At 43.1% G+C, this 14,798-nt stretch overlaps 1 protein-coding gene across 2 annotated transcripts in view; it reads right to left on the reverse strand.

Annotated features, from left to right (window-relative positions):
- The window catches only part of PDCD2L (programmed cell death 2 like), a 60,017-nt gene that overhangs the window by 19,648 nt on the left and 25,571 nt on the right, over positions 1-14,798 (reverse strand). The gene's annotated exons all lie outside the window — the stretch shown is intronic.

The raw sequence follows: 14,798 nt of genomic DNA on the forward strand, positions 1-14,798 counted from the left end.
TGTTTGACCCTTCACTTGAACATACCCTCCATACAATTATTTTGATTGGAGGAATTGTATCCTTTCACGGCCTACATTCAAGGAACTACTTTTTTCTTTTACATTCAGCATTCCCTAGAAATGCCATGCCATGCCCTCTCCTCCGCCAGCTCGTCCACTTCTTTCCTGATCCTCACTGTCCCGCTATTTATTTTTCTATTCAACACCCCCACACAACTCATCCTTGTTCCTCCTCCATCCCGGCTACACTAGCCATTGGTTGAAACTCAATTAAACTGACATCTCATTCTGCCAACTACACTGTTGCATTCTTTTTTTATTATAGTTTGAAGGCTCCACCTGCCAGTGCTCCTGTACTACTCCTTTCAAAAACCAAAAAGAAAATGAACATTGACAAACATTGGAGATATATATATATATATATATATATATATATATATATATATATATATATATATATATATATATATATATATTTTCTTTTTTACGTCTTGTAACAGTAAATTAAAAACAAAAAGGTAATCACGTTATGACACATGTGCGAACATACGTCATCACTTAGGGGCCGAAAGAGTGTGATGAAGTATACTTTTGAAAGAGTCTACACACTTGTATGCATACACATCTTTGTGCCTTTTTTTTTGGACAAGACTGATCAGCATCAGCAATTAACTTTTTTTTTCTTTTCCAGATACTGTAAAACAACGTTAAAATCACTGTCTTCATTGGAAAAGTCAAAAGGCGAGACCTATTGGTTTTGCCAGTGCTTCTTATGTTTAGAAGTATTTGCACTTTATCACCATTAGGAAAAATCTATTGTGCTGGTATTGAAGGTGCTAAGTCAAGCAGACAGAAGGTGTACATTTTGGACCCACTTTGAAAGAATGCACAATGCCTCTTTACATGTGTGTGTGTGGACACTGCACGTTTACCTTCTTGAATATCTTGATGATTGGCTGGTTTACTATCCTGAATTAAATGGTTGACTTCAAATAGAGACTTTTCTTAAAAGCGGCAAAACCAGCCCTTCACATACTTAAGAAACTGAAACGCCCTTGCAAAGTTTAAGAAAACCTAGGTCCTCATTATATTTACAAAGACCAATAAATATTGCAATGAAACGAATACCTTACGATATACCTTCAGTGTGTTTTACAAAACTGCATCACAATTAACAAACGTGGAAAACTATTAAATTAAGAGCACAAGTTTGGATGGAAACTAAAAAGTAATGGCTGGGTCTTTGTTAGTTTCAAAGAAAAGTGCCTTGCTTCCAAGTAACTCCATATAGGACAACCAACCACCCTCTTCAGAGTTTATGAAAGGTCTGCCTAATGCAGGCAGGGAAACATCCATTCCTGGATTCTGTGATATACACATCCGGGATTGTGAGACGTTAGTGCTTCAATCTCCGTGGATAGTTCCCATAGTCTGAACAAGAACAGAATCAAGAACCTCTGTGGTTTTTGGAGATTTTTCTCAACAACAAAGTAACCAGAAAGTGAATTAAAATACTCCCACTTTGATAGGGGAGTTGGACGATTCGGAGTGGAACGAGGCGCTGGCTTCTCCGAAGGAGGTGGGCAACTCGGCAAAGTTCCGTTTAGTGCAGCTCAAAATCCTACACCGGGTGTACTACACGAGAGTCATCCTACACAAAATCCAACGGGCCCAACACCCCTTCTGTCTCCGCGGGTGCGGTGAGGAGGGAACATTTCTACACACTATATGGGACTGCCCCCGCATTGCCGAGTTCTGGAGACAAGTAATGCGTACCATCTCCCAGGCGTTGGAATTGTCCCTAGTGCCTGAACCACGTAAGTGCCTACTGAATGTGTGGTAACCGAATGACCTTACTAGACACGGCCAGATCTGGGCCACAGTGGGCATGTTGATAGCGAAGAGAGACATAGCTAAAAAATGGGGCGCAGCAGAACCTCCCACGTTAGCACAATGGTTTAGGTATATGGATGGGGTGATGATTACTGAAAGGGCGGTCTATGCAGGAAGGGCGAGCCCACGTAGGTGGAATAAGATCTGGACTAACTGGAATGTGTTAAGGGGAGAGATATGTGAGCCACTGCAAGAAGACGAAATGTCTGACTCAGAGGGGGAGGATGTCGAGGAGTAAGGGTGGAAGGTCAGGGGAGTTAGTTACAAGGCACAGAGCTACAATCGGCAAACGTGAACTCTCTCTTTGAATACATAATATAGGCGCAACCAGACTATCCAAACCGGTGCAGTACTCTGATTGAAATGTAAACTAAAATGTACGATTCCAACCAAACTTGGTACTCATTGAAATTATGCTCTAATATAATATATGCTCCACGATGTACCAGTGCGATCGAACCTCTAAAGTGCCCTAATTGACGTGATTGCTACATTGTATGTTTTATGTGTTGTTTTATCTGAATAAAATGTTTTTTTTTAAAATACTCCCACTTTGAACCTCACTGCTAATGGCACAGAGTGACCGGAGCAAGTACACCTTTCCCTCCATAGGAGAGTTTCCGGCAACCTTCCATCTATCCAGCCATTCTTCAAAACCTACACTCATCCATCAATTCTTCATTATCTATCAGTCAAACCACTGACCCTTCCACTGATTTACACATATATTTATCATTCAATAACCCGTACTCTCACCCATCCAGCTTCTCAACCATCTGTCCATCCACCCATCATTTCATCAACCCTTTAACCTTTCTTTTCATCTGTCTTTTCATCCCTCGATCCTTTCGGCGAGCCATCTACCCTTTCACCATTCAACTATTCAGCCTTCCACTCCTCTTTTTACACTTCCTTCATGTCATTTTTCCTTTCACCCTTCTTCTGTTCCATCACATTTCCTTCATTCCTTTCACCCGTCCCTCCGTTTTGCTCCCCCTTCATATCTTCTTGCCTTCCTCCATTTTTCCATCTAACCATCTTTCTTTTCTCGCCTTATTTTCTTACCTTTATCTATTCTGTTCGCTCCATTTTGCTCTCTTGCCATTTCCCCAATTTTATTCATTTCTCTTTCTTTGTCGCTTTCAAAGTTCATTTTGCAGCCCACCTGGTATTCCCCTACACTAATACTTTCTGTGCTTTTTCAACAAACCTGCAGCCAGCAGAGAAAGACCCAAACTAATCAAGGTTTTAGTGGCACTTAGCTTACCAGCCCATGGGGCTACATGCAACCCATGGTGTAGCGTCTAAACAGGGGGCAAGGGATTGGGGAGAGGGTGTTTACGACAACACTTTTTCACAGTGCTATTGCTGTGAGTTTGACCAGTAGTTTTCTATGCTGAACTTGTGATCTCTGTGTGAGGAAAATGACCATGTTCCTGACTGTTCTGTGAAGTGCCTGTGGGATGTGTGAAGGGTTACACCTCTCTTATCGATGCTGAGCCAGTTGTGTGTATGTGAGAGAAGGTTCACTATGTTGCTGGTGCTTACTACAGCTGTGTATGATTGTCAGTCAGTCAGAATATCTTTATTCGACTTATTTAAAACCCATACAAAGAGGGGAAAAAATTTAAAAACATTTCATACAAGATTTTTCTTCCTTTTTCTTAAAGAACGATAAATACAGACAGACAATTAAAAATATTACACTCAGTTAAAAAAAAGTATTAAATTCAGAGATGAGTATAAATGGTAAAACATTTACTTTAAGGCGAATCTTGGCAGACAGCTTTCACCCTAGAGGCGGCTACCAGAAAATTAGCTGTACAGAAAGTGATGTGGGGGTTAGGCAGTGATTGTAGAAAGAGCAGGGCCGGTCTCACTTGAGTGAAGCCAGCCTCTTTAAGAATGGGCAACAAGTATTTTTTTCTTGGCTCTAAATACAACCCACAAAACATAACAAAATGCATTGTATCTTGTACAAAAAACTGATCGCAGCTACAAGGCAAGGCTAGTTCCGGCTTCTGCCAGCTTTTAAAAGAGCCTAAATAAAAATGTAACAAATTAAATCTGAACTTAGTTAAAAGGAACCTATGGAAAGGAATTGTAACGAAACCAAGGTAAGGTGCAAGTGAAAAAGAGTTAACAAGTAGGCAATGTTCCCTTACTGACGGTTTCGCCAGTTCACATTCTTCACGGCATGCTTCCTTCCTTCCCATAAAGAACTTTTTTACAAAATCAATGTCATGTATCTTAATATTCTCGGGGGAGGAAAAAAGCTCCGGACGTCCCAGATCTAAAAATGCCCTAGCCAAATAGGCCAACCAAGGGATCTTATTTGATTTGTCCAGAGACAGGACATCAGACATGATTTTGTGATTTAATGGAAGTTCTTCATTCATCCACATTTTCAGCCAAAAGATCAAAGGGGCCATGCTCAGCGTGTCAGACAAAAAATGTAGGCCCACTTCTTTATGGATGGAGTAGGTTGGGGTCGACTGTGGTACAGAGAGCAGGGTTATAATGAATCTATTCTCTGCTCTCTGGATTGGTTCCAGGTTTACATGCCCCCACAACGCAGAACCATATAACGCAATGGCCACAGATTTACTCTTATAGATGTTTAACAGAGCTTCCATAGGCCTAGCCCCTAGCCTACCAGCAAAGCCCAGGAGTGCTGATGATGATCTAATGACAGCCAGCCTCTTTGCTCTTACCTGCGGGCCCCAGGTCCCTTTCTGATCAAACAGTACGCCTAGATAGGGAAATGTAGATACCCTGGAAACAGTGTCCCCCCTACATGTAAATGTTTTATTTCTCTTCTTGCTGCACCCACGCCCCATCACCATTGTGTGTGACTTGGTTACGTTTACCTTAAGATCCAATCGCTCCATAAACGAACCAAAGGCATTCAAAAGGTGCTGAAGGCCAACACCCGTGCGAGCGATCAGTACGGCGTCGTCCGCATACAGGAGCGCCGGGATTTTAACCGCTCCTGCATGCGGGACGTCGGCTTCCTGCTCCCCTAGGTGTGCGCCCAAGCCGTTAATATAAATGGTGAAGAGCAAGGGGGCTAATATACAGCCTTGCCGTACCCCTTTTAAAGATTTAAAAAGGGGGGTACATCTACCCTCGTTTGTTACACGGACGGCTGCAAAAAGCTCTTGGTGCAGAGTGGCCATAAACGTGACCAAGGCCTCGTCAATGCCCATCTCCAACAAGATGACCCACAGCTGGATGTATGACGTTACAACGCATACTTTTACAACGACTACCATTACAACGAATTTTTGACAACGCAAAAACTTTTACAACGCATACCATTACAACACAAGATTTTACAACGCAAGTACCTTTACAACGCATACCATTACAACGTAAATATTGGTAAGTATATAATATTTTTTTTAATATAAATTATTTTAAATTATTAAAATATAATTAAATTTTAATTAATTTAATTTAAATATAATTTTAATTTATTTTTACAAATTAACCCAAAACTGACCCTGAACCCTAAAAATATATTTTTTAATTTAAATTAATTTAAATTATTAAAATATAATTAATTTTTATTTAATTACATTTAATTAATTTAATTTAAATATAATTTTATTTTATTTTTACAAATTAACCCTGTACCCCAAAAACCCAAAACTGTCCCTGAACCCTAAAAATACCCCTTTACCCAAAAACCCAAAACTGACCCTGAACCCTAAAAATACCCCTTTACCCAAAAACTGAAAACTGACCCTGAACCCTAAAAATACCCCTTTACCCAAAAACTGAAAACTGACCCTGAACCCTAAAAATACCCCTTTACCCAAAAACTGAAAACTGACCCTGAACCCTAAAAATACCCCTTTACCCAAAAACTGAAAACTGACCCTGAACCCTAAAAATACCCCTTTACCCAAAAACTGAAAACTGACCCTGAACCCTAAAAATACCCCTTTACCCAAAAACTAAAAACTGACCCTGAACCCTAAAAATGCCCCTTTACCCAAAAACTGAAAACTGACCCTGAACCCTAAAAATACCCCTTTACCCAAAAACTGAAAACTGACCCTGAACCCTAAAAATACCCCTTTACCCAAAAACTGAAAACTGACCCTGAACCCTAAAAATACCCCTTTACCCAAAAACTGAAAACTGACCCTGAACCCTAAAAATACCCCTTTACCTAAAAACCCAAACATATAATATTTTAAAAATAATTATATACTTACCAATACTTACGTTGTAATGGTATGCGTTGTAAAGGTACTTGCGTTGTAAAATCCTGCGTTGTAATGGTATGCGTTGTAAAAGTTTTTACGTTGTAAAAGTTTCGTTGTAATGGTATTTCGTTGTAAAAGTTGCGTTGTAAAGGTTGTTTCCCCCCACAGCTTTGACCTATTGACCAAATCAAAAGCCGAGGAGAGATCCATGAATGCAAGAAACACGGACCCCTCCTTGGCCACGGTATATTTGGAGATGAACAAGTACAAGTTAGCGCACTGTTCAATGGTCCCTTTTCTTTCTCTAAAACCATATTGCAACTCAGACAACCCGCCACAGCTCTCAACGTTTTCCCTCAATCTAAATAAAAGGACTCTGCCTAAGATTTTTACAGATGAATCCAAGAGGGATATAGGCCTATAGCAGGCGGGATCATCCCGCTGGCCTTTTTTAAAAATAGGGACGATGGTGGAAATGTCCCATGAGGCAGGTGATGGGTTGCCATTGACTGCATTGAACACATTTGCCAAAACCTCTGCCCACAGTTTTGGCGACTACATAAAAAAATCAGCAGGAACTCCATCAGGACCGGGTGCCTTATGCTTTGTAGTAGCCAAAATAGCTTTTTCCACTTCTTGATGGTTAAAAAGGATAGGACGGGCGGCTAAGGTTACCAATGGAACACCTTTGATTACTTCGTCATTATCCCTGTATACATTTTTAAAATGAGACAACCATTTTTCGTCGGGGATAACACAGTCCATAGGTTCGTTATTATCGTCTGAAAAAAAGGGCTGTTTAATAATCTCCCAAAATTTCCTACTATCCTTCAGGACTGCCACTGAAAGGAGATTTTCCCATGCTTCACATTTAATAGTGTCCTTTCGTTTCTTTAAGGCTAGCTTGTAAATTTTCCTTGATCTGGTGATCTCATCTTTTACCCTAGGAGTATTTTTTAGGGCTGCCAGCAATGATCTGTGGGCTTTAGAACATGCTGAATCAAACCAGCGCTTATTTCCTGGGATTCCTTTTTTTGGCTTGACTAAAAGATCCTGTGAAACCTGGCCACATATTGCCTCAAATGTCTCTACAATTTCTTGGCCCGGCGGACAAGGGTTTTTACAAATCTCAACCTGGTCCTTAATCTTAAGGAAGTTTTCTGCATAAAATTTTTCCGGGACCACCTTTGCCCATTTCACTCGCCTGCCTTGATCAGAGATCCTCAGAGGGTGTACGGGCCTTACTATCATTGGGGATAATCCCATATGGACTCCCCAGGCCACTTCGAGTACTACCGGGTTATGATCACTAAAGTGTGTTTGTACTGTACAGTCCATAGCCCGGTTTAAAATACCTTGGGAAACAAAAATATAGTCTATTATTGTACCTTGGTGGACACCAGTAAAAGTTGACAGTCTGGGGCCACCATCTGGTTCGTGCAAGTCGAAGTTAGCAAGAAATTCTTCTAACTCCTCACCCTCGATAGTGTGTTCGAAGTGGGGACCCTCTAGTCCTTCGTCCCAGTCATCGCTACTTCTCCTACAGGATAGGTTACACGGATGGATATTAAAATCGCCTAATAAAATATACTCAAAGTCGTACTTTGTGTTCTGGCTGAACAATTTTAAAATGCTATCTAAATTAGCGATATTACATCCTCTATGGTCGCTGTTCCCTGAATTGTAAAAGTTTATATATATGGTCCTGCTAGTGTTGTTGATCACTCTTTCTACCATTAAGATGTTATGGGAATCGGTGCTAATCTGCCTACAGCTACCCTTCAGGTCTAACGAGAACAGAATTAAAAGGCCTCCCTTAGCTCTCCCCATACGACTGGGAACAGCTGCTTTGGTAAAGCTGGTAAACCCATCCCACCAAAGATTGGCGGATGTGTCCCAGGTTTCCTGGAGAGCGATAATATGGTGGCCTAAAACAAAGCTTGACCATGCCGTGTCCTGTCGTTTCGCATTTAGCCCTGCTATATTCCAGCTTATCATCTTACAAGAATCTGTAGATGTCTTAGATTCTGAGTACTGTACCAATACCCCCTCATCTGCCCGTGACAGTTGGGTCCCTTCATTAATTCCCACTTTCGAAAAACTCTGCGGGTTATCACTGGCAAAGCTCTGATTCGCACAGTGCTCAGGCAGATTTAAGGTGGGGAGATGTTCGTATTTTGATATGACTTGGTCTTCTTGCCCTGTCTGATAGATGGACTCACTGGGATCTAGGTCATTAATAAATTGACTGCTCTTGACTGGGGGCTGATCCAAAGTATCTTTTACCAAATCAGTAACCTCCATATGTCAGTCGCAGTCATTTAGATTGGATAGGACTCCATACTTATTCCCCATTCCAAATCCCCAGTCAAAAGGGGTGGCCGCCTGACCCCATCCGCTAGCTGTTGTGTTCCACATGGGTCGTGGGGTATTTGAACGCATCGGGGGCTGTTCATTTCCCGTCCAGGCTATAAACCCATTTCCCTGTCCTCTATGATCATATCCCAGGGTACCTGGTCCCCACCTGTTTATAGTGGGCCCATTTAACCTGGGTGTTCTGGCAATTGGCTCAATCGAGTAGTTGCGTTGCCCTGTCCCAAGGCTAATCATAGGGTAGAAACAATCATTATTATATCTGGGTCTAGTATCCCCTCCCCAATTAGTAACTTTTGTATTCCTTCTAGGTCTAGGAATGTTGGGGAAGGTCGCAATCTGGTTCTCACTATAAACGAATTTCAGGGTAAGGGGAATTATAGAACCATTTCTTTGTTGCGGGGAAAGATGTTAAACAGGATGTTTGGGAGTACCTCTGCGTTAGCAAAGTTTAATATTACGCAGTCCCCCTTAAACTTCTTTGGCTTATTCCCAATCCATGGTACCCTCCTTGTCATTACAATCTCCCCTGCTAGTTGGTCAGACCCTTGATATGCCATATGCATATTATTAGTGAGCCAGTGTAAGGCTTTATCTTTTAGACCTTGAATAGATTCTATTTTACCATGTGACAGAGCAGGGACATTGGCCAATACAAGTACTACTGATGAGGCTTCCATAATAAATTGTGATGAGTCATCCCCTAAATGCAGTGGTGCTGGCTCAACAGATGATAGAATGGAGGACTCTCTTACTGCTTCCTGGCAAGGCGCAGGTGGTAACAGCTGCCCTGGCGGGATAGACTGTGTTTGGCCTTCCATAGGACCCATGTCCGCGCCAGTGTCCTCCTCAGCTATGGCCACAGGATTTGTGACATGAGTAACTAGGCTCTCCAATTCATCAGCCAACTTACTTTGCGACCCACCCATCTTTTTCACCTCAGCAGTTAGTTTGTCTGTTTTCCCAATCAATGGCTTAATGATAGTCCTGATTTTCATATCTATCATGTCTGAGATCCTATTGAATAGGTCGTCGTCAATGATGTGACTTGGCTCAACATCAACATCACACTCCACATTTTTCCCTTTACGCCTAGGTGGGGTGATTGGCTTTTTTTCTTCCTAGCTGTTTCCCCCCACGTTTTGGCTCGAGATTTTCTACAGTTTCTCACGGCCCGTACTGCGGGCGACGGGGGTGAGGGAACTTCAACTACAATATTTAATTGTTGATCCGAGTCAGACACAGCATTTACTGACAAATCGGCTAGCAGATCTGAATTTCCATCATCATTGCCAGTATCTTGGGAATTAAGGTCCGGTATATATGTAATAGGATCTAATGATGGTGTGTCAGACATTGGTGCATTAGAGGAAGGACTCACTGGGAGCAAAACTGGTGATTGGCTCAAACCTAAGGATTGCCTTCTTTCATTATTAATCTTATTGACCACTTGTACTAGATATGAATCTAAGGTGTTAAGTGACTCTGTGACTACAGGCGCCAATTTTTTAGGCATGTTTACAGCAGGGTTAAGATGCTATCAAGAGTCTAGAAGACACTCACAAAAGTAACTACGGAAACAATACACAGTACTAACAAGATGGGGGAGAAATACTACCATACAACGGTAGGCAGATTCCTACTCCGATCAAATCATGGCCCAGATGCAAACAGTACCTAGGGTCCAAGAATGTTCACTGACAATGTACAGCAATGTTCCACAATATTTGCCTACAAAGGGTATAGTACCTTGGGAACTTGATAAAGGAGATATCAGGGGGATGGCCTTGCCTGGCCTTTTCGTGCCGCAGAGGGCCCGCCCTTTGCCCGGGCTTAGCCCCGGGCGTCCCGCGACGCTGGGGGCTCGCTGTATTAGTAGCCCCTCCTGGCGCATCTAGCGCCGCCGCAAAGGCTGCCGGGATTTGAAGTCCCGGAGCGGCGGTGGCGTGCCTGGTGGCGGCGGTAGCTGTGGTTGCGGTTGTATGGCGTGGCGTGGATCTTCAGGCTGCAAAGCTCCTCTTCTGCCTCGATCCTAGTGTTTGCTCATGCAGGTAAGAGTTTGGATCCCCCCCGCTCCACCGAGGGCTCGCTGTATTAGTAGCCCCTCCTGGCGCGTCTAGCGCGTCAGGGAACGCGCCGCCGCAAAGGCTGCCGGGATTTGAAGTCCCGGAGCGGCGGCGGCCTGCCTGGTGGCGGCGGTAGCTGTGGTTGCGGTTGTATGGCGTGGCGTGGATCTTCAGGCTGCAAAGCTCCTCTTCTGCCTCGATCCTAGTGTTTGCTCATGCAGGTAAGAGTTTGGATCCCCCCCGCTCCACCGAGGGCTCGCTGTATTAGTAGCCCCTCCTGGCGCGTCTAGCGCGTCAGGGAACGCGCCGCCGCAAAGGCTGCCGGGATTTGAAGTCCCGGAGCGGCGGCGGCCTGCCTGGTGGCGGCGGTAGCTGTGGTTGCGGTTGTATGGCGTGGCGTGGATATTCAGGCTGCAAAGCTCCTCTTCTGCCTCGATCCTAGTGTTTGCTCATGCAGGTAAGAGTTTGGATCCCCCCCGCTCCACCAAGGGCTCGCTGTATTAGTAGCCCCTCCTGGCGCGTCTAGCGCGTCAGGGAACGCGCCGCCGCAAAGGCTGCCGGGATTTGAAGTCCCGGAGCGGCGGCGCCGTGCCTGCGGTAGCTGTGGTTGCGGTTGTATGGCGTGGCGTGGATCTTCAGGCTGCAAAGCTCCTCTTCTGCCTCGATCCTAGTGTTTGCTCATGCAGGTAAGAGTTTGGATCCCCCCCGCTCCACCGAGGGCTCGCTGTATTAGTAGCCCCTCCTGGCACGTCTAGCGCGTCAGGGAACGCGCCGCCGCAAAGGCTGCCGGGATTTGAAGTCCCGGAGCGGCGGCGGCGTGCCTGGTGGCGGCGGTAGCTGTGGTTGCGGTTGTATGGCGTGGCGTGGATCTTCAGGCTGCAAAGCTCCTCTTCTGCCTCGATCCTAGTGTTTGCTCATGCAGGTAAGAGTTTGGATCCCCCAAAAATGACCATGTTCCTGACTGTTCTGTGAAGTGCCTGTGGGATGTGTGAAGGGTTACACCTCTCTTATCGATGCTGAGCCAGTTGTGTGTATGTGAGAGAAGGTTCACTATGTTGCTGGTGCTTACTACAGCTGTGTATGACTGTATCATCTTTATAATCTAATACAGGATGACAAAATTAGTTAATGTCATTTTGTACTGAGATGTAGGGTGAAGTCTTCAAAGCAATTTTCTGCAATCCAGTCAATTGTAAAACAATGGACTAATCTGCAAATGAAGGGTAAAATAATATAGCACTAATGCCCTTCCATAAATTAACTCTTTCGTGACCTGGGTGTTTGAGAACTTGTGTGCCAGAGTATTTTTTAAGCAAACCTAATAATTAAAATAATAAATAATAATAATAATTGGGGAGAGGTTGTAGGCTTGCGGCTAGAGCGGTCGTCCTCGAAGCTGGTGAACCGGGTTCGAGTATCGGCAACGACACTCAACATCCTGTTATTGTGGGCAAATCACTATATCTCCCCGTGCCTAACAAAAATGAATGTGTTCATCTGTAAAGAAACAGGTGCTCATGTAAAGCGCTCTGATACCGGATATCTGCAGGTCTAGTTCGCGCTATATAAGACTCTATAAAAAAATAAAAAACAAGCACTAGGTCATTCAAGCTTAAGTTCCTCATGGGTCTCATTGTTCACCCATACAAACTACGTGTGGTTTTGGGCATATTACGGGTTATCTAGTGCTGCACATCCTGCATCAACATCTTACTGAAACCTTAAGATACAATAGCTCAAATTCTCACAAATGCGAGACCCTTTGCATTCCAAATGCTTGTGTAGCAAAGTCATCGCTGCACTTGCACTTTAGCTTTAAACATCTTAAGCTAAAACGTGGGTGCCACGATTGCTTCAAAAGTAAAGAAATAGAAAAAAAACACTTCTTTCCCCTATTTATTTACTTTTGAAGCACTCACGCTTTAGCTTAAGATGTATAAAGCTAAAGCGCGGTGTCACCATTAAAAAATAAAAAGTAAAAGAAACAGAAAAAGAAAGGTATGCAGCCGCGTTCGGCACCGCAAATAATAAAAGAAAGGCGCAGCATGCAGCGCTACGTACATTTTTTTAAAAAGCATTCTGGGAGAGCGTGTCCTGCCAGCAACAGCAGGCAGGAGAAAACTATTAATGAAAAGAGTCCTCGGAGGCTGTCATTAAAACCTACTGAGTAACAACACACGTAACAGGATGGTGTCCTTATGGGAGGCTACAAGAAAAGAATAGGTGGTACTAAGGAGGGACTACTAAGGATACTGACCAATGAAAAATCACCATTTACAAAGGACAAAGACAGGAGCCAATTAAAAAGATGGGAGGAAAGTGGGTGGAGCTTCGTGCCCATATGCTGAATATAGCATGTCTTGAAAAGGCAGCGCAAGTGCTACATAGAACAGAGCTAAAAATGTGAAGACTATTTCATTTTTCTAATAAATGTATTCAATATTGTGTTGCATTTCTCAAATGGACGAACATAAATCCCTGAACGTTAGCCAAGGAAATGCTGCCCTGAATGTTTGGAGTTGGGCAATACCAAATATGTGTGGGTTTTCCTATGGAATGTAGCCTGCATAATCAATCATGTAGTATTAGCTCAGATAATACAAGTTTGGCTGAATTGCTGTTGATGGTGCACTGTTGGGTGACATATCAAATTAAGAACAATAAGAAAAGTATATAAGCTTTCTATCTTCTTTCGAATTCTGCAGGACCCAGGTAATCTGCTGGTGCAATCCAGATATTACTTGCCCAGAGTGACTGGCCAGTAGAATACTCTGAACTTTACATTTATCAGATTTTTTGCAATTTTTTCCAAAACATGGCAGTTCTCTGCAGTCTCGCTTGTGCAAGAACATATACCTGATAAGACTTGACAGCTAAATGTGTTCCTCTGGGTCTCCTGAGTGTAGGGGTACCAGACATGTATGGGTTTCCTATAGGTTCATGTTGCTCACAGGTGATATACCTGGTGCCGTAGATTATGAAAATGTGGGATAAAAAGCTGCAAGTGAAAAGCCAGTTTAGGGTAACCGTTTTTGGTCACAGGTATCATACTGGGCCTTTATGGAAACTTATTGCAACCCATACACTCTTAAAATATAGAGATCCTAAGATTTTTGTTACTGGGTGCCAGATTTCAGTCACTGTGATTGCCTGGCCAGGAGATTGCAATGAACAGGTTTGTCAGATCAAAGTTAAAGTATTTTTTCGCCTAAACATGAACATTTCCACCAGGCTCCCTCATGCAGGAACATATTCCTGCCAAGATCTGAACTCAAACTTTGTGACTTCGTGTCTCCTGAGCATGGCAGTACGAGACGAGTATGGGTTCACTTTGCCCACCGATGAAAACGAGACGTGTATGGGTTCACGTTACCAACAGATGATAAACTAGTTGCCATATATTATGGAAATTTGGAAAGGAGCTGCAAGCGAAATGCCAGTTTATGGTACCTCTTTTTTGTCACAAGTATCACCCCAGGACTTTATAGAAATATATTGCCATATATTCTTTATATTTAACCATCATAAAGTTCCTATCACTAGGCGCCAGACTGCCATTGGCATAACTGGCTGACCTGGACAACGAGCAAGACATCTGTCAGCTTTTCAATATTTGTTCAACAAAGTACAGTGGTCTTCCTCACACGGGAACATGTTCCTTCCAAGGCTTGATCCAATCCTTGTTCCTCAAGGTCTTTTGATTGTATGGTTATCACACAAGGGTTGGGTTTCCATGGTTTGAGCAGAGATCCACACACAAGGCACCAGGGAATGTTTCTGAGGCAGGTGATAGCAGAGAGATGGGCGGAAATATTGTTTTGGATGCTTTGATATTATGGTGTATAAGGACTTTTATTTTTAATTGTATCAGAACAAAATGGTTTTTCAGTCAGACAGAGGAAAAAAATCTAATTTCCCATGGAATTTCAACATCACAGCAATTTCAATTCCAGGTGGTGTAATCAATCCGGTTTTCTCTTTTCCTTCCATCATCTTCATGCTTGGCCACCGATGTCCCCTCGAGAAAATGTAAAAATCAGCCAGGCAAGTACATGCTGGCCTTAGAGTCTACTATGTTTACTTCTTATTATTCTAGTTCTTTCTTGTATTCGTTTTATGTTTGCTGGCAAAACCCTGAGGGAAGTAACCACAACCTGTAACAAGATATCCCTGTGAAATAGGCGACGTACTAATAAAAACAGAAATTAATTCTCCTTTCTCAGGTAATACCCTGAGCCTACAAGTCTTT

The sequence above is a fragment of the Lissotriton helveticus genome, chromosome 12 (assembly GCF_964261635.1).
Source record: "Lissotriton helveticus chromosome 12, aLisHel1.1, whole genome shotgun sequence".
Classification (NCBI taxonomy): Eukaryota; Metazoa; Chordata; class Amphibia; order Caudata; family Salamandridae; genus Lissotriton; species Lissotriton helveticus.